Source organism: Nycticebus coucang, chromosome 7, assembly GCF_027406575.1.
Source record: "Nycticebus coucang isolate mNycCou1 chromosome 7, mNycCou1.pri, whole genome shotgun sequence".
In the NCBI taxonomy this organism is placed as follows: domain Eukaryota; kingdom Metazoa; phylum Chordata; class Mammalia; order Primates; family Lorisidae; genus Nycticebus; species Nycticebus coucang.
In genome coordinates this window covers 14424244-14443306 of record NC_069786.1, presented here as the reverse complement: position 1 = coordinate 14443306, position 19063 = coordinate 14424244, and the positions used below count along the sequence as shown (strand labels likewise).

At 36.2% G+C, this 19063-nt stretch overlaps 1 long non-coding RNA gene across 1 annotated transcript in view; it reads right to left on the bottom strand.

The window, feature by feature from the left end:
- Positions 1–7797: 7797 nt before the first annotated feature.
- The window catches only part of LOC128590333 (uncharacterized), a 61882-nt gene continuing 50616 nt past the window's right edge, over positions 7798–19063 (bottom strand). The window contains exon 3 of the long non-coding RNA XR_008381257.1: positions 7798–7921. This is a non-coding gene — a long non-coding RNA (uncharacterized LOC128590333). The remainder of the gene's footprint in view (positions 7922–19063) is intronic.

Here is a 19063-nt window from a genome sequence, read left to right as displayed (position 1 = left end):
GGTGAGGAAATTCCCAGTCCTATTTTTTAAGTTTTGGGGATCAAAGTACAATTCTTGCTTCCTTCATCTTGAGGGTCTGGAAAGGGATTTATTGTGAGTGCCAACGAATGAAAAAAAGTTAGTGTATCTTATCTCAGATAGTATAAGAGAGAAAAGAAATATAAATATGTGCCAGAGGAATGAACTCACTATTTATTTTTTGCTATTTTCAACATGAGACTTACACCATGACCTTTGGCCCTGGCATGCACTGTGGGCATACATTTTCTATAGTGTTTGGGCCTTGGAGGACAGTGGCTACTGTGCCTCGTATCTGTCATCATTAAATCCCCCCCCCCCAACGTAGCTAGCTATTCTTTCAACAGTATCACCAGTGAGCCATATTCCTTATAAAACGTTCCCCAAGCTTCTCTTAGAAAATGGTTTATTCAGCTTAGAAGTTATGCCTCGAGAGCTCCCCTCTGCCCCAGACAGACTATCTTCATCATGATGACAATGCTCACATACTGACACTTGATGACAGGTCACAAAGTTACGAGGTCAACTGAGATATGGCTCCACAACTTTGTCTTTATTTTTTCTTTGGGGACAAAGATGATATGAAACCACAAAAGCTGGAAATTTTTGAGCAATAAATGACTCAATTTGAAATAAACATCAGTAGAGGACATAAAGATGTCATGAAACATTTCCACTCAATTGTTTAATCTCCCCTCTTAGGCAAGTCCAGAGGATGACATTATCTTCTCATTTCACTGAGTGAGCCAAGCTCATGCTTGAGATGAGATTAAAAACAAATGAATTTTAGACTTGTAGAATGCATGTCTTTTAGTGTTGTTATTAGAGAATTTAATGAAAACAGTTTTCTTTACGCTGGTGCTCCAGGAAAAGCATTAGATACAAACAAACGCGTAACATTGCATCCATCTAATTTCAAGGGAGATATGGATGGCCAATGAAACCCTACAGTTTTATTGCTTCAAAGTATTTCACCATAATGACTATATACTGCAATTTTTGGAGGTTTTGAATAAACACCAGAAATTAATGACAGGGAAACAGATAGAATTAAAAAAAAAATCAGTTTCATTGTTGTACTCAGTACAATCCTAGTAATTAACAGTGTAATTTGGTCATAATTAAAAAAGCCTATTTATTTGTGAACTTAACCATGTGCCTCTTATCTATAGAGCATTGTGTTAAGCACTGGAAATTTTTATTCGTTCAACAAATAATTATTGAGTGCTTTCTTTGTGTAGCATATTATTTTAGACCTGGGGATATGCAGTAAAAGTCACATGTAAACCTTCCTTCTTTCATGGAATTCATACTTTATTGGAGAATATGCAAAGTCCGTGAGATAAATAAATTAGAATACGTTTGAAAGTATTATGATGAATACTGAACAGAAAACATTTAACCAAGGAAGAACCCAGAGACCATTTTAACAGGACAATGGTGATGACTTTTCAGACAGTCTGCGTGGGTAGGCCTCTCACAAAGAAAAGTTTTTTAAAAATTTAATGTTTGAATAAAGACCAGGACTAAGCCAGAAAATTACCATGAGGGTGTCTAGGGGAAGGACACACAAACGGATGGGAGAGGATAACTAGCTGAGAATTGTGTGGAAGAGCAGGGAGGCCAGGGTCATTGAGCGGATGATGTGAAGGGGAAGAATTGTAGAAGATAAAGTCAGGGAGATGAAGGGGCGGCTGAGAGAGGGTCTGAAAGGCCACGTGGAGGAGTCTTATGACCCCCTGGAGGGTTTTAGGCAGAGGAAAAAGCTGATCTGATCTGTGGTTTGGGAGCATGACTCTGACTGTTGTGATGAGGCTAGAGGACAGAGAAGACACGGTGCTATTGCTAGTGAACTCAGAACTCATTCCAAGGGTTGAGGAGGATGTAGGGTCAGTGCAGGCAGAAGTGTAAGACTGCTGAGCGCGGATGGTAACAGCTAAGACTCCCGCTCCCCCCTCAGCCTGCTCCCATCTGCTCCTACCTCTGTAATTCCCCGGAGACCATTCTCTGGAGGATTGTGGTGACCTTTATGTCGCCTGGTGGTGTTCCTCTTTGGTTCTCATCTCATCTGACTTTCCCCCAGCAGGTGTCACTCTTCACGGTGCCCTTTCTCTCCACATACCCACCTCCCTTGTCCCCTGCGGGCTGTGTATTGTCCCTCTTGTCCTCACACTTCCTGGGCCCTGCGCCCCTTTGCAGGATTACCTTCCTCTATCTAGTGGTCAGGCCTTCACGCTTCTGTCTAGCAAAGCCACAGTGAACAACCCCCGGGGCTCACTCAGGACATAGTCTGGGCACTGGGGCTTTTAGACGTAGCATATTGCCACCTGTGTTGCATGCAATGAAATAACTCATCTCTGCCCCTATTTTTGCCTTATTGTTTGGTTTTCTTTATCTAAACAATCTTAACTATGCATGATACTGAGGCTTCACTTATGACTCATTTCCAAGTATATGTCCTACCCAGGATGCTTTGCTGAGTGACACACTCCCATTCAATTGACAGATGTCCTTGCTAAGGTGTCTCAGATGTGTCTTCTTTATTATGTCCTGAAGTGACTTCAAGGGCTCCCCTTTGTGGGGAGTCTCCCCAGTGTTCTCTGGCCTGACGGATGATGCAACTACCCAGCTGTGCAAATCAGAAAGTTAAGTCTTCTTTTCCATAGGAATTGCTTGGATTCTAATTTTGGAACTGCCACGTTCTAACTGCGATTTTGGACAATCTAAACAACATCTCCATGCTTCACTTTCTTCTTCTGTCATTTCAATTAACCCTAAAAAGTGAAAATAAATAAATATTAAACGTATGTCTGACTAGCTCTTGTCAAACATTGATTCTGTTTCCCTGCACTTCTGGCATATTGATTGACTTTCTCTTTCACCAAACAGCCTCACTGGTTAAGACAGGGCCTCTGTGGTTCTAGGTCTGGGATAACGTATTGTCTATAAAGCTCTTTGCTGCCTGGACCAGATAAGCTGAAATTTAATAGTGTGTACACAAAGCAGCATAGACAAAATAGGAAAAACCAGACCAGATTCTTCTCAGGGATGCAGGAAAGAAGGCGTCATCATCTGCAATTAGCAAAGTTGCCTGAGCCGTTACGAGGCGTTTACCAGAATGCTTCGACATCTGCGGGAATGCCTCTCACTGTAAGCAAAAGGTTAATAGCTGTGCTTTTCCAGATGTTTCATGTGGGCCAGATGTCTGAGTAGCCTAAACTACTTCGCTGCATTTTAGTGCCACATAAACTGCAGGCTGCCGCTTGTCGGGAGAGCAGTTAATTTCCATAGAATGTTGCATGGAATGTCATTAAAGTTTGAATTACAGCAAATTTGTTAAGGAGGTTATAGTAAGTGCTGATAGAAGCGAAAATAGAAGATATGTCCTCTACGCGATTTGAGTGGCTCTCAAAGGCCCATCACGCCACCCCCGCTCCCCTCTCTATTTTTCCTGTCTGGTTTTTATCTTCCGTATGTGGCCAATGCGTGTCATCAAAACTGAATCTTATCAACTGTCAGATAAACTTTGAAACATGGCAGGTATTTAGGCTTATTGAAAACATTGTGATAGCAGTCAACAATTGCATAATACTCCCTAACTTATAAATAACAACGTTCTGTGCATGTACTGAATTTGAACTAAGTTTCAGATTCCATGTGAGGTTTTTCTAGGTACTTTATCCCTTAGGTTAGGGTCTCTAAGCTGTATCTGCAGGTCACATAAGCACATTGGGTCCATGTGGACACATGCTGTCTTATTTATTCCTCATAATCATTGTAAGCAGTCAGTATCTTCGCTCCCTCTATATTTTGTTGGTAAAGAAGAGGACGTAGGTACATTGTGAGTTTACTGTTCAGTGGTGACATAGGATTTTAAATGTGCCTTTTTGACTTCATAGGCCATGAATTTTGTGTTATTTCTTCTTTGGATTATTACAAAATATTTCTTCTACAGCAACTACTGACATCAGGGAATTGGTAGAATGAGGAATTTTTTGGTGGGGTTGACAAGGAGGAGGGGATGATTTCAGAGCTTGGGGCTTCAGGAAGCAGCCTGGCCCTGCGTCGTTGTAATAATCAACCCTGCTTCTTGCCCAGCGGTCTTGCATTTGCTCTAATAAACAATCCTGGCCATTTTGGCTGAAGATATTTTTGAAATAATCTCATACACGAGCTATATAAATTTATATTGTGTATAACCATTTACCCTCAAATGAAAAAAATATGCAAAACTTATGATATTAAAACAGAATTATTCCTTTAATACTATGAAGCTTAGGGAACATTAATTTTATCTTAAAAAGAAAATTTTTGCTTTTACAGAGAAAGGAGAGCTAAAGCACATAATGCACTGAACATGTGGAAAAACTGGTAACTGCAAAGGATTATTTTTACTTAATTATTTAACTTAATTATTTTACTTTATTATTGAAACAATTTTGCAAAGTCGATATTATGCACATTTTACAGAAAACTTCATAAAATGTAAATCTGATGTCTGGCTCACAGCATTTTGTTTGCTTTCTTCCATGTTCTCTATAAGGTATTCAGAACCTTTAGAAAAAATGATAAGGGTGGGAGGAGATCAGGACAAAATAAGACATACTAAAGAAATGCCTGAAACAATGCAAGTACTTACTAGTGACCTAGGAATGCACACGTGTGTCAGAATTAATAGGAGATATGTTTTAATAAATGTCACATTTTAAGAAGTTCTAGCACAGCTATTCCATGCCTTGCTTAAATTTCTCTAAAGCATCCTTTCACCTGTATGACTTTGGGAGAATTAAAAAAAAATACTTCTAAGTCCTTTAAACACAAAGGAAGGACAGCTAAAAATACATTTTTATGTAAAAGAATACATTTGCGTATAAAACGAGGAGGTAGAATTTCTGTTCATATCAAAGATGAAGAGGAGATAACTTTCAATATCTACCAGAAAGAAAAAGGCAGATTTTCCACATAGTAATGGTAATTATATTAACAATAGACTTTTACCGCTAAAAATAAACAAGGTCAATAAACTATTATTGTTATTATTTAAATAAATGCCTTTTTAATTTTTTTATTAAGTCATTTATACATAGATTATAAATACATTTAGGCCATTATAGGATTAGATGTGTTGATTATTTTTACAAATTGAAGTGCTTACATCCTGCTAATCAACATAGCTTTTACCTCATTTACCCAATTACAGCATTAAGACATTTGTGTTCTACACCTGATAGATCCAACTTGTACTTGCAATGTGCTCCCCCTACTATCCTTCCCTCTAAATTATTATTTTTAACGTGTTCATATTAGACTCCTTTACACTACTCATGCCATTATATTATTATTATTATTTTTTTAAATAAAAGGCTATAAAGGTTTATTGCTTGTCCACCCATCTATAAAGGACTCCTAAAGATGTAGCTGAGGAAAACTAACACCTATCTAGGTAGAAAACATGACTTTCAAATAAAACTTTAACAATAACAACCAAATGTTCAAACATGTTATTAGTTTCTCATTACTGCTATTACTAATTGTCAGAAACTTAGTGACTTAACAACACAAATTTGTTATCTTATAGTTTGGGAAATCAGAAATATCAACTAATTATCACTGGGCCGTAGTCCACATGTTTCCAGGGCTGGTATTTTGAGGATACAAAAGCAGAGAATTTTTTTTTTTTTTCCTGAGACAGAGTCTTACTACATCACCCTTAGTAGAGTGCCGTGGTGTCACAGCTCACAGCAACCTCAAACTCTTAGGCTTGAGTGATTCTTTTGCCTCAGCCTACCAAGTAGCTGGGACTACAGGTGCCCACTGCAATGCCTGGCTATTTTTGTTGTGGTTCTCATTGTTGTTTAGCAGGCCTGGGCTGGGTTTGAATCTGCTAGCCTCAATGTGCGTGGCTGGTGCCACTGAGCTACGGGCGCCAAGCCAGAGAATTCCTTTTCTTTTTCATTTTTCTGTCTTTTAACTCCAGCTCTGCTTTTTGGATGATAGCTGCTATCAACATCTTCAAAGCCAGCAGCGTGACATTTTTGAAGCTGATTTCTGATTTCATGGTCACATTTTCATGTTTCACTAGTTTGCCTCCCTTCTTCCCTTATAGGGACTCATGCAGGAAACCCATGCAGTTTCCTCTTCTCAAATTTTCTAACTTAATCCCATTTTCAAATTCCCTTTAGCCATGTAAGCTAAACATATTTAATGTTTCCAGTTCTTAGGACATGCACATCTTGGGTGACCCATTATTCTGCCTACTAAACTTATTGATCAAGCTAAATAAATACTGACTTTATAAGAAAAAAAGAAATGTTGATTTTATTTCTTTAAAAGTAAAGCAAGACAGATGGTCTATGTTTAATAATATTAATAAAAAGTCATCAAGAAGTAAAGAAAATAGAAGATAGGAGATTATTAAAGTAAAAACTAAATCCACGATTGAGAAAATCAACAAGAAGGGTTGAGCTTTTAAAAGGCTAATAAAAGTACTAACAAGACTAAGAAAAAAACACATATGCACAAATCACCCATATAGTAACTCACATATTCTATTAACCATAAAGTTGATAAGAGGATATTATGAACAATTATATACAAATTGATTGTAAAATTTAGATGAAATTGACAAACATAAAAACTACAACTTAACAAAAAGACACAAGAAAAAGAAACTCTGAATAGTCCTATATTTGTTTTAAGAAATCCATAATTAATGGGAAAACATTTCTCAATTCCTTTTGTGAGGCCATAATAAACTTGAAGCCAAAACCTATCAAGATAACATAAGAAAGGGTAATTGCCAGCCAATCTTTCTCATGAGCAGAGATGCAAAATCCCTGGATACGATATTAGCTATTTAAATCCAGGGATATATTTGGATGATAAACTTAAACTTTAAAAATAAAACAATTTAATTCACTGCGGTTACAAAATACAAAATGTATGCAATCATCTCAATTTTTACAGAAAATTAATTTGATGTGATTTAGTACCCATTCATAACATGATTATGTACTTAGAAAATCCAAAGGACTCCACATGTAAATTATTAAAATCACTTACTGAATTTAGTAAGATCACTGGACTCAAGGTCATTAAATGGAAATATATTATATATATAAAAGAAATAAATAATTAGATGATAGAATTTCAGAAAGGGATATAATTTATACTACCATAAGATAACTTTGGGACAAAAATAAATAAAAAAGATTTACAAGGCATTAACAGAGAGAACTATAAAATATTATTGACTGAAAGAATTTACAAAAGATATAAATAAATAAAATTATATTCCACGTTAAACAGTAAAAACTTAATGAAATCAAGTTGAAATGCTCCCTCAATTTACCCATTGATTTATTATTATCTTAATGAAAATCTAAGCTGTATTTTTTTTTGTTGAAAATTTTCAAATCATATCTCCAATGTATATGAAAATGCAAAAGACCAAGGACAGGCTAAACAATCTTAAAAAAGAACAAGTTGGACAACTTACAGTAGTAGGAGTCAAGATTTATTATAATATTATAGTTAGAAAGACAGTGTGGAGTTTGTATGAAATTACACAAATTAAACAATATACGGGAAAAGAATGGACTCGTCAACAAATTATGCTTATCAGTAAAATATCCATAAAGAAAAGAATGAATTTTACATTTCACATCATACATAGAAATCAATTTAAAGTAAATTATAGAATTAATACACATGGCAAAACAATAAAACTTATAGAAGGTAATAACTGAGAACATTTTTATAATCATGTGGTAAGCAAAACTTTTTTTAAAAACAAGGCATAGAAAGTCCTAACCTTGCCCAAGCATGTGGCTTATGCCTATAATCTAGCGCACTCAGAGGCCGAGGCAGAAAGATCCCTTGAGTTCAGGAGTTAGAGACCAACCTGTGCAAGAGTGAGACAGAAAAAGATAGAAAAACTAGCTGGGCATGGTGGTGTGTGCCTGTAGTACCAGCTAATTGGCAGGCTGAGGTAGAGAATCTGTTAAACCCAGGAATTGAGGTTGCTGTGAAATACGATGATACCACTACACTCTTAATTGGTCAGCAGAGAGAGACTCTGACAAAACAAAAACAAAAGAACTCTAACCATAAAGAAAATAATTAATAGATTGAATTATGCTAAAATTAAGACATTCAGCTCATCAAAATATTAAATTACACTGAGTGTAAAAATCAAACCATTGCAGAGAAATTTCTGAATTTCCAGCAACTACTATGAAAAAGGTAGACAATGGGCGGCGCCTGTGGCTCAACGGGTAGGGCGCCGGTCCCATATGCCGGAGGTGGCGGGTTCAAGCCCAGCCCCGGCCAAAAAAAAAAAAAAAAAAAAAAAAGAAAAAGGTAGACAACATAATTTTTTAATAATGGTGTTTCATTATTAAAAATTTCATATTAATTGTTATTATAGTTATATTTAGTACTAAAAGTTAAAAGTGTTTACCTTGGGATAATTACTTAGGTTTGCAGGAGGCTTTCTATACTGCTATATTGTTGTATTTCTTGATTAGAGGGATGGTAGTGAAATCCATAAATACTCACTCTTAATAGCATGCTTTTGAAACAAACATTATAAAGTGTGTCAATAAAATGTTTATCATTTTCATAAACCAAATCTGTCTTAGTAAAATAAGGAATCCAAGGACTTAAGTAACCCTTCTAACATAAATAGCTATATAATAGATATGCTATTATAATTCCAAATAAAAATAATACTCACCACATTATATGCAAAAAAATAATACTCACATTATGTGCAAAAAATTACTAAGCCTAGAAGACATATAGTGGAATTTGACTTAATTAGAATTATAGACTTTTATAAGTATAATACCAATAAAAATACCATAAACATAATTAAAGGAAAAGGGTCAATTAGGAAAATATATTTACTACGTTTACAATAATGTTTAGATTTGGGGTGGAAATGTGAATTAGTATAAAATTTGGAGAACAAACTTTAGTATCTATTAAAATAGAAAAGGACCACAACATATATATATATGTATGTATGTGTGCATATATGTCCATATGTGTGTGTATATTCTTTAAATCTACTCTGCACAGGTACATTGGAATGTTTATTGCAATAATACTTATAAACTTATAAACATACATATGCCCTAATTGGTCTTCAAAAAGACTAAATAATATAATGTGAAACAGAATATTGATCAGGTATAAGGAAATTTGATCTCAATAGCTACACAGGGATAGACATTAAAGCATATTTTGAATGTGGCATGATATGCCTTTGGCAATCTTATTTACATAAATTAGAAATAATCACAATCTTATTTACATAAATTAGAAATAATCACACTCAAAGAGCTATACAGATGGTCACTGACTTACAATGGTTCCACTTAGGATTTTTAGACTTTATGATGATGCAGGAGGAACATCGGTATTTTTAAATACATGGCACTAAATTTAAACCAATGCTATCAAGCCTTCCCTTTGCATCTATGGGGTATTAGTTCCAGAACCCCACTTCACCCCCAAATCTATGCGTGCTTAAGTTCCTTATATAAAGTAGTATGGTATTTTCAATGTGTGTGTATGCATGTGTGAACTTACGTAAAACTCTAAAGTAAGTTAGGTGATCATGGTAGAGGTTTCTCCTGATGAGGGCAGAGCAAGAAGAGAGGACCAGAGGACAGAATTAAACAGGGTAGGGGGCTAAATTACAATTTAATATATTGCAAAAAAAATTATTTTTTAATTTAAAAATACAAAGCAAATTGAAAATGAATTAAATATCTTCAGTTCTTGAGTCTATAGTTTTACCTTTGGTATTCTAATGTTTAATTATAATTTAATTTAATATATAACAAAATGAAAATGTCACTGAAGAATATTTTTGTTGCTGTGATAAATAGGGAAATGCAGGTGGCTGTGAGCATTGAGACGGGAATTTAGAGAGAACATATCAAAGATCAACTTACTTCTAACCCTGGGTGAGGAAAGTTAACATGTCAGACTGGGACAATAAATACAAAGACCCCGGACAGACACCACCCAATATTTCAGCTTATTGTTCATCTGTCTTATATTAGTGATGAGTTGGGAGAGGAGAGAAGAAAGGAAAGGAGGTCTTATTCATGTCTTCACATGATGAAAATTGCCATGATTCATGGCAATCGCTGTCTTAATCATGTCTTCACTCATTCAGCAAGTATTTACCGGGAAAGTGTTAGGTGCTCGATTTAGCTGTTGTCAATTCACAACATTCATGAAGGTTCCTGGTTTATGGGTGCTAGAAAGCCATCTGAGCATTTCCAAACAGGAAATGACTCACAAATTACTGTTTTTGAAAGAGAATCTAATCCGCTAGACAGGGGAAGTTCTCAAAAGAACAGGCAGACCAGAAATAGAAAGACAAGTTTGGCAACTAAAGGTAAAACCAATAAGGTAAAGGCAGGTGGATGGATAGAAGGAGAGAATTTAAAAATAAAATTGGTATAACATGATGAAATTTGATGGCTGTTTGAGCATAAGGAGGTAGAAAGAAGGAAGAAGAGATAATGATCCTGAATTTTCATAGTTTCAGAAAAGCACCAGTGAGTCATCCAGGGACATCCAGTTGTCAGATGAAAATAGAAAAGCCAATTGTGGGTCCTCTTCTGCTTATGAATTTCAGGAAGTCTTATGGCAGTTAGTTAACCCTAATTTAACTTGGGGCTGATAAGCTTCTTTAATGTGAGGCTGATAAGCTTCTTATTTCACACAAGGCCTTGTTATGTGAAGGGAGCCTGTATTTGAAGTTATTCTCCTGAAGTATAGTCACAGTTGATGCAGATCTTAGGAGGAATCTGTTCCTTTTGACACTATGCTATGAAATAAAAATTTCCATGCAGACCTGGAGAAATACTAACATATGAAGACATTAAGGAAGGGTACTGATTGTTTTACTGAAAGGTCTGGTTCAAAGGAATTCCTAATGAATGAGGCCATCTCAGATACAGCACTTTCTCTACTCTTATGAGTGTCAAGATATTAAAATAGTCCATGGGCCAAGGACAGTGGTTCACACCTATAATCCTAGCACTCTGGGAGGCTGAGGTGTGTGGATCACCTGAGCTCAGGGGTTTGAGAATAGCCTGAGCAAGAATGAGACCACGTCTTTACCAAAAATTGAAAAACTAGCCAGGAATTGTTCTGGGCACCTGAAGTTCTAGCTACTCAGGAAGCTGAGGCAAAAGGATTGTTTGAGCCCAGGAGTCTGAGGTTGCAGAGAGCTATGATGCCATGACACTCTACCCAGGGTGACTAAATTACACTCTGTCTCAAAAACAAACAAAACAAAGCAATAAAATAGTCCTTGGTCATTCAAACAGCAGTTATTTGAACACCCATAATTTTTACAAATGAAAAAGAAAAACTTAACTACGTTGGTATCTAGAAGGATGATCTTTAAGAAGCTGAAGAAAACTCAGACCGGAAACTAGGTTCACTGTCCTTAATTTCCCCCATTTTGAGAAGTCAGAACTTCTCACTTCATATTTGTTGGTCACTTGTTCATGGCAAGAAATTGATCATTTCTCTCGTTTGCAATCAGAGAGCTCTGAAGACCTTAGTCAAGATCTGGATATTTTGAAAATAGTGATAATTTTGGTCTCAGAAATACTTTAAAACTTATTCATTGGTTATACTCTCATTCAGTCAGACTTTGAAAAATTAAATCCACATGTCAAATTAGAAACTGTGCCTGCAAATTTTCAAATATACTATTACATTGCCAACTTTTGAGTTCTGCTTCCATAGCAAAGAAGAGTCTCATTTCCTGACTCCCATGGCATTGCCACGATCCATTTGTAAGATGTTTATTTAAAGACACAATGTGAATTGCATGTTGGTTTACCTTGTAGTGGTTCATAGGGTTGAGCCACTTTCCCCTGGGTGAGCGTGGGATTAATCAATAGGAAATGGATATTCTCAGTGTTATTTAATGTGAGAAGAAATTATACCCGCGAGCAAGATAGAAGGAAGGTCAATTAGCCACGGTTAGGAGTCTTCATCTGTGCCAGTATGACTGTTTTGCTCCTGTTGTCATCACGTCAGCCCTGAATGCCCACTGTCGAGGCTGGCTGTTGTCAACTAGATGTGACATTTTGCTTATGGGTGACTTGGTGTCTCTTCCATGATGATCTCTACTGGGCAATGGCGAGTGATACAAAGATCTTCACACATTGTGCCCACCCCCATATATCTGTTTCCACCTGAGACCTCTAACCCGTAATCAAGACTTTCTCTTTCCATACACAGTATACGGCCAGTTATACTGCTTGAAGCTCTGCCCAGTGGGAGGCTTTTTCTTTGCTGGGGTATTTTAAGGTTATCCCTGAGTGAGGCTACAATGCAACTGCAGACTGCTTTTTCCCTTGCATCTGCATTTTCAGAAAACCATCCATAAACTAAGCTGGAGTTTCACCTCCTCAGTCATTTGGTTGAAATGGTTCTCATAGGGTTGTATCATGAGCCTGAAGGATCAATACCAGTGCAGCAGTGGGGAATGGCACAGGTGTCATAGGTGCTCGCTCTTGCAGCTTGCATGTGCCCTCTTGTCTGCTTAAGCACTGATGTACTACATTCATCTTACGTCATGTGCTGTGTAAGGCCTGTTCAGATTTAGTGCTCAGTCTGAACAGAACCATCTCATGGTCAGTTCTACATCCATGATCATAAGGCATTCCATGGCCAGACACTCAGTATCCACAAGGACTCAGTAGCACAAGCTGGATATTTTTTCAGAGTGTACTTCTCCACTGACAAAGATATGACCTTTCTACAGAAGACCGGGGGCTTGGACTATAATTTTCCCAATTGAACCATGTCCAGAGGTACATACAGCATTATTTCCCACCGCTGGTAGCTGGAACATCAAAGACAGCTGCACTTTAAGGACCAAGTGTGGCAGGGTTGAGTGCATTGTAGTCTTCCCTGCTGTAGAGACCTTTCCTGTTCTGGGCCACACTCAAACCTGCCTTCTGTATGACTTGATTGTAGGACAGAGCAGTATTCTAAAGTCTAGAAAATGCAGTTTCCAAGTCCTAAAGGGGCCTATCAAGTATTATGATTCCTTCTCCCTGATGGTAAGCAGGAGAGGCACTAATTTGTCATCTACACTTTATAAGCTATCGAAGCATGCCCTTGACCAATGACGCCCTAAAAATTTTACTGATACAAAATGCCCTTGAATCTTCATGAGATTTATCCCCTATATTTGGAAGGGCATGAACTTACATACGGCTTCTGACATGCTAGCTATTTCTTGCGGGTCATCCCAATTAGCATGATGTCATCAATGTTGTGGGTCATGTGATGCTGAGGAAGACAAATAGGTGATCCAGCTCTTTTCAGACTGCATTTTGCCAGATGTTAGAGCAGTAAACATAATCCTGAGACAAAACTTGAAATATCTTCCATTCATTCCTTGTGAATGTAAGTTGTTCTTTGGCTTTTTATCTTTGCCATATTCCATAAAAATTGAAAAAAGCATGTTCACCAAATCAGTGGCCACATATGTAGCCCTGAGGCCCATGCTAATGTGCTTTCGTCAGGATGCCACATTTGGCATGGTGGCTGGACTTGCGGTGATTATTGGTTTGTAGTTTGTAGTGGCAGCTTAATGTCTTCCTTTGGGATCTGTCTGCTTTCTGCAGGGATCAAACTGGTAAACCCAATTGTACTTGGTGGGATCCACCAGCCATGTCTTTTAGATCCTTAAGGTGCTGCTCCTTTCCACCCGTCTGTCCCCCCACTTTCATTCCCTCTCCAGTTCAACACTGCTTTAGACGTATCATCTAAGTGGTACCACTTAGACGTATCATCTAAGTGGTACATCTCTGTATGTCACTACACAAGGTATGAACTCCTAATTAAGATATTTACTTTTGCTTTTACATTTCTTCCAATCTATTATCTAGTCCTTGGCCAAAATGAGTCTTAACATACATGAGATTATTCAACTCCTCTTCTGAAGTCTTTCAGTCGTTTCCTATTGTCCTTCAAATAAAATCAGCATTTCTGATTGAGAGCTATTAATTCTTACACCATCTTTAGCCTGCCTAAACTTTTGACCATATAATGTATGATTCTACAACTTTTGCTCAAGCTTCCAGTCATTTTTTTTTCTTTTTATCTTAAATGCAGTTCCTTCCCCATCAGGGCATTTGCACTTGCCTGTTCCTCTGCCGAGAATACTTTCCTCAGCACCATGAAGGATTGCTTGCTCTTCATCTTTTTGTTCGTGAGTAGAAGAGTTTGATGTTCCTATAGGCTATGCTGCACAGGACTCTACCCAGGGTGACAGAGTAAGACTCTGCCTTAAAAATAAATAAAATAAATTAGATATTTATGAAATCCTTAAATAGCAAAAAAATAAGAGTGAGAAGAAATAATATCTGCAAATATAAGTAAGGAATCAAAATAGATAAAAATATATCTAATTGAAAAAGTAAAAAAAATTATCAAAATTATTTTCAAAAGTCAATTAATGGGATAAAATCTTGGGTAGAAAGAAAGAGCAAATTAGGGAGATGTAAAATAGTGTTGAACATTTACTAGAATATATAACAGATCATAAAAACATGACTGCTATGACAGAGAAGTTAAGAGCCATGAAGTATCATTTTAGAAGAACCAACACACACCTAATAAGAGTTCTAGAAGGAAAAAATTGAATGAACAGAGAGAAAATATTAAAATATTAGTGCTTAGAATGTTTTAGAGTTGAAAGACGTGTGTCTACAGATGGAAAATACACTTTGATGCTAAGGAAGATGCTTTAAAAAGTTTTCTTCATTTAGATATATTGTAGTAAAACTAAAGAAAATTAAGGATAAAACATATTATTCACTATTGATAAAGAACTGGATCCAAAAAAGGTTCAGGGAACCACGACCTCCTGAAAGACAGCAAAGAAACAAGCTCTGACCCTAAGGAGATAGCGATATGTGAACTCTTTCCCAGTCATTTAATGCAGCAGTTTTAAGAAACTCATTAACCTCCTAAATAACACCAAAATCAATTCAGAAATTTATCAGGGAAATTTGGCAAAGAGATTAAAATAATAATTTTTTAAAAAGTAACAGAAATCTGAGAAGTAGGAAATACATTTGTTGAACTGAAAAATTCAAGCAGAATGGATGATGAAGAAGAAAGAATCAGTGAGCTCAAAGCAGGGTATTTGAAAATACACAGTCAAAGGAGAAATAAGAAAAAACTGAAAAGGAATGAAGATCACCTATGAGACACAACAAATTATCTCAAAAAAGCAAATGTTGTGTTCATGTGGAAATTGAGCAAGAGCAAGGAGGAGAAAGACTATTCAGACTTTGAGAAAGATATAAGTATCCAGGTATAGGATGGTCAGAGAATGTCAAATACATAAGACATAAGTAGTGAGATACATAAGACTACTTCCAGGAATATAACACTCAAACTCACAAAGGTTATAGACAAAGAGAAGGTCCTAAAAGCAGCAAGATTAAAGAAGGAAATAATATGACATAGTTCAAATTTGTCTAGCAACAGACTTCTTAATGGAAACTATATAGGCCAGGAGGGAGTGGGATGACATTTTCAAATTGCTGAAAGAAAGAAAAAAATAATAACTCTGCCATCAAAGAATACCATATCTAGCAAAACTGCCCTTCAAATGTGAAAGAGAGGTAAACTCTTTCCTGGAAAAGCAAAAGCTGAGAGAATTCCTTGCTATTATATATGTCTTATGAGAGTGTTCTGATCATGAAGGGATGCTGGATATTATCAAAAGCTTTTTCTGCATCAATTGAGAGAATCATATGGTCTTTGTTTTTTAATTTGTTTATGTGCTGAATTACATTTATAGATTTACGTATATTGAACCAGCCTTGAGACCCTGGGATAAAACCAACTTGGTCATGATGTATAATTTGTTTGATGTGTTGTTGGATTCTGTTTGTTAGGATCTTGTTGAATATTTTTGCATCTATATTCATTAGTGATATTGGTCTATAATTTTCTTTTCTTGTTGGGTCTTTTCCTGGTTTGGGGATCAGGGTGATGTTTGCTTCATAGAACGTGTTGGGTAGTCTTCCTTCTTTTTCTACATTTTGGAACAGGTTGAGTAATATAGGTACTAATTCCTCTTTAAAGGTTTGGTAGAATTCTGACGTGAAACCATCTGGTCCCGGGCTTTTCTTTTTAGGGAGGTTTTGTATAGTTGATGCTATTTCTGAACTTGATATGGGTCTGTTCAACATTTCCACTTGATTCTGGTTAAGTCTTGGAAGGTGGCGTGCTTCCAAGTATTGGTCTATTTCCTTCAGATTTTCATATTTCTGAGAATAAAGTTTCTTGTAATATTCATTAAGGATTTTTTGGATTTCTGATGAGTCTGTGGTTATTTCGTCTTTGTTGTTTCTGATTGATGATATTAGAGATTTTACTCTTTTTTTCCTGATTAGGTTGGCCAGAGGTTTATCTATTTTATTGACCTTTTCAAAAAACCAGCTTTTTGATTTATTGATCTGTTGTATTATTCTTTTGTTTTCAATTTCATTTAATTCTGCTCTAATTTTGGTTATTTCTTTTCTTCTACTGGGTTTGGGGTTGGAATGTTCTTCCTTTTCCAGTTGCGTGAGATGTCCCATTAAGTTGTTAACTTCCTCTCTTTCTGTTCTCTTGAGGAAGGCTTGCAGTGCTATAAATTTCCCTCTTAGAACTGCCTTTGCAGTGTCCCAGAGGTTCTGATAGTTTGTGTCTTCATTGTCATTTTGTTCCAAAAAATTGGTGATTTCTTTCTTAATCTCATCTCTGACCCAGCTATCATTCAGCATAAGGTTATTTAACTTCCATGTTTTTGTATGGGTATGCAGATTCCTGTTGTTACTCAATTCAAGTTTTATTCCATGATGGTCCGAGAAGATGCATGGAATAATTTCTATTCCTTTAAATTTACTGAGGTTAGACTTGTGACCTAAAATGTGATCAATTTTGGAGTAAGTTCCGTGGGCTGATGAGAAGAATGTGTATTCAGTTTTGTTGGGATGAAATGTTCTGTAGATGTCTGCTAAATCTAAATATTGGATGGTTAGGTTTAAATCTAAGATTTCTTTGCTCAGCTTCTTTCTGGAGGATCGATCCAACACTGCCAAGGGAGTGTTGAAATCTCCAACGATTATGGAGCTGGAGGAAATCAAGTTACTCATGTCTGTTATGAGAAATGCTACAGAGACTTCTTTGATGTGAAAGAAAAACCACTAATAAGCAAAAAGAAAACATTTGAAGGTGTAGAACCCTCTGGTAAACTTAAGTACATGGACAAATCCAGAATACTCTATCATTGTAATTATGATGTTCAATCCACTTATAAATCTAATATGAAGTCTAAAAATAGTAAGTTGTCTACAACAAAAGTTCAATGATAGGCAATATAAAATATGTAGATGAAAACAATACAAGGTCAAAAGATGGGTAGGATAAAGTTAAAATGTTAAATTTTTCCCTCATTTTTCTTTGTTTCTATTTCTTGTGATCTAAAATTAGTTGTCTTCTCTTTAAAATCACTTGTTATATCTGTAAGATACTTTTTGTAAGCCTTATGGCAACCGTGGTGCAGATATATACTACAATATATTCTCTAAAAATAAAAAAAAACATAAAATTAAAACATACCTTAGAAAATCACTTAACCTTGAAGAAAACAGTAACAAAAGAAGAAAGAGAGGAGCTACAAAACAACTCCCAAATCAGGAATTCAGTGTTCATCGTTACCACCAACATACATGTGAGGATAAATAGAAACGGAAGAGTCAAGTGAAGGAAGGAAGGATGGAAGGAAAAGAAAAGAGAAAAAGAGGGAATCAACAAGTTTTCAGTGGTCATGAAATGGCTAAATAGACTGTTATATTTTATAATGTATTAGTATAGATAAAATATATCTACAAACACAAATTGTTAAAATAAAATTTTGAATGAATAAATCATAGCACATCACATAATGCACTGCCTTATTCCATTTTTATAAAATAAAATAAGTCAATTCATCTAGTTTACATATATATTCATAATAAAAACATATATGCAGAACACATGCAACTATATTCATAACAGGGCTGTGTCTAAGGTTGGAAGTATGACTTTGGTTAGGGGACGGGGAGATTTTGGATGATGGCTACACATGATTTTATGTTCTCTGTATACTTTTGCAATTTTTTAATATGTAAACATATGAGTATTTAATAGAATAAAAGGCATAGATTGAGACTCTGTAAGATCTATTCTCAGCCTCACATTCTGTGCAGAATTACTTGAAGCCATCCCTTTATCTCAATAGCACTGAAAGTTTTTGCTTCTAAAAACAAATTATAGAACAATTTCTTAAGGTCCCTTCTGGCTCTTTCAGCCTACAATTCAACACATGACTTACAATTTCTCTCTGTTTTAGGGACTGTGCCTTTTGCCGGGTTATTCTAGTAAGTCGTCCTTTATACCAAGGGATCTCTAAGAAACTCTTACGAAAGTGATTATAGTTTAACCTGAGACATGATTCTGCACCTTCTACCAAACTTAGGTGACCCTTGGCACTGGTTTTCACTTACCAAGGAAGGTTAGTCCTCAGGTTCCTAAGAGGGAGATTTGGATGAAAAGAAATAAGAATTATAGACTGGCAACAGAGGCATCACTTTGCATAGTTTCTATTGCATTAACTCCAGAGAGTCAAAAGGGTCAAATCAAAAATATTAAAAGGGTGAGCAGTGTGGGGAATATTGGTTCTAGTTCTATCCCGAGATCCTAAAAAACTGGGAGGCCCCCTGCCAAATGGAAAGAATTTCAGAGGCAGATAGGCCTGGATACAAAATCCTCTCTGCTGGACAACTTATGGCTCTGTGACTGCAAACATTACTCAACCTCATTAAGCCTCAGTGTTCTATCTCAAAGTCACTGAGAGAAAGAAATTCGGTAACATGTGGCAGATGGAACATCTAACTTGGCCCCTGACACACAACATATAGTCAATAAAGGGCAACTGGTTTTATTT